General features: G+C 37.1%; 1 pseudogene; it reads left to right on the forward strand.

Moving 5' to 3' along the window:
• The first annotated feature begins 531 nt into the window (after positions 1-531).
• LOC149166819 (small ribosomal subunit protein eS12 pseudogene) lies at positions 532-1,082 on the forward strand (annotated as a pseudogene).
• The last annotated feature ends 1,215 nt before the right edge of the window (positions 1,083-2,297 follow it).

A 2,297-nucleotide genomic window follows, 5' to 3' on the forward strand; every position in this document is an offset into this window, starting at 1 on the left:
GTTATAACCTTCAAAAATCCTTCTAAACTCAGTATCTATAAATGAAAACTACTGGACATCTGGAAATGAACAATTTAAAGTACCTGACCAAAATTGGTTGCTGCCACTGAGCTCTCAGTTTTTTTTTGGGACATTTTTTTTTCTTTCGTCTTGTCATGCGAATTTGGGAAGCTTGTGATTTACTGACTGATCTCAAAATCTTTGCGTCGAGAGGTAATAACCTGCACAGACATGATAGTATTCAATTTTTCCAAAACTTATGTATCACAAAGAATTTGACAATGAGAGAACTTGTTAAATATAATATGAATCTCTGGCCAAAAACGACTATAAAATTAATTCCCAGAATTCCATCGTATCCCTCACAATGGAATCTCAATGTACATTAATACCCTCCTTAGTCCTTACTGACGCAGGCATAGCCTGCAATACCCAGCTTTTATGTGCTCGGCTTCTTGACTCTCCAGTTGCTCCTTCATTATTTAGCGAGTACACGTTTGTGGTTCCCTTTTCGATTTTGCTGGCAAAGCCATGGCGGATGGGGGAGATGCTGATATTATTGAAGAGAAGCCAACTGCGGCAATTGGTGAGCCTATGGAAATATTGACTGCCTTGCAGCTTGTGTTAAAGAAATCATTGGCCCATGATGGTCTTGATCGAGGTCTTCACGAAGGTGCTAAAGCCATTGAGAAACATGCAGCTCAGCTGTGCGTCCTTGCAAACGATTGCAACCAACCTGATTACACAAAATTAGTGCAATCTCTATGTGCTGAGCACAATGTGAACTTGATTTCTGTGCCCAGTGCAAAGAAATTGGGTGAATGGGCAGGACTTTTCAAGATTGACTCGGAGGGAAAAGCCCGCAAGGTTGAGGGTTTGAATGTTATTCAAGAATACGTGAAGACACATTATGCTGAGGTCCAATTATGTTTTGTTACTTGCCAATGTGTACTGTGTTTCAGTCATCTCTTATTATGGGTTCTTTTATAGACCTTAAGGTGGAATTTACAATTTTAGTATTATTACATTCCTTTGTTATACGGCAGATTGTCTCTGGACATGAGTTCATGTCAACAGTTTGAGTCTTATCCCTTATTGCAACTCCCCTGAAAAAAGAAATAGCCTGCAATACCTAGAATCTTTCTTCAATTGCATATGAACATACATCTCGGCCTATGCTCAATCAGTACCTCAATGTCTGGCAAATTTCTACCACTGGCAATCTCAATTAATATGCGGAAGCTTACCTTTCAATTCCTGGCAAGTTCACATTTTATCATTTGCATGTGGAAGCTTCTCAAACACCTGTTCACATATTTCATGGTTCATGAAAACTCAATAAAAATCAATCACTTTATGTGAAGTTTCCTTCATCCTCATTCATATTTTAACTATCAATCCCATCAACTTCGAATGCTCTCATAATTCAGATCCATTACCACAATTACATTCACATATGCTGGATTCAATCAAAAGCTTGGAATTTCACTCACTCTTGGCCATCATCTACATGGTTTCCATTTCACATTAAATTGCACAAAGTTTTGTCTCAACCAAACCTCAATACAATAGCCCTTTTAATTCTGGTTTTAAACCCAAAATCTTCTTCTTGAATCATTTCCACAATCATTTATATATGGGTTTCAGTATCTGATTTCATATACTCAGAAGTCAATGAGACAATGCCCCATCATTTAATTTAAATGAACCAATATCAAATATATAAGTGCCCCCATCCCATTCTGCTTACCAGCTCTTAAAATTGAATGCCAGAATTTCATACCTTGACATTAACATTACAGTTAACCTCATACGACTACTACAATACTGTTGTTGAGACTTTTCTAGATTGTAATCTTTCAGCGCCTTCGTTTAATAACTTTGCCAGACTCGTTAGCTTGTGGTCTTTTTCTGCAATTTCAAATGTTAATTCGCTGTCTAATGGCTCACAGGTAGAATTTGGATGGTGTTACCAACGCTTTTAGCATTCCATGATTCTAGATTTAGAATAGTGTTAATAGCAAATGAAATTTGGAACATTAAAACTTCATTTACCAAATCGATACATTCTTCAGTGCTGTCCAATCGAATTTATTCGATTACAGACCACCAAGTACTGTTGAAGTCTTCAACCCAATTTAACACGTCCTCCATCAATCCTTCAAACGCTCTACTGCATTTATTAACATTGTAATTCGAATTGCCAATTAACTTCTGCAATTGCCGTGGATATTACATCCCAAATGTACGCTGTCTGTAATGTTCAGAACATCACATTATTTAAATAATATCAGAGT

The sequence above is a fragment of the Pinus tabuliformis genome, chromosome 5_1, assembly GCF_031772625.1.
Source record: "Pinus tabuliformis cultivar Carrire ecotype Pingquan chromosome 5_1, CPIR1, whole genome shotgun sequence".
NCBI lineage: Eukaryota > Viridiplantae > Streptophyta > Pinopsida > Pinales > Pinaceae > Pinus > Pinus tabuliformis.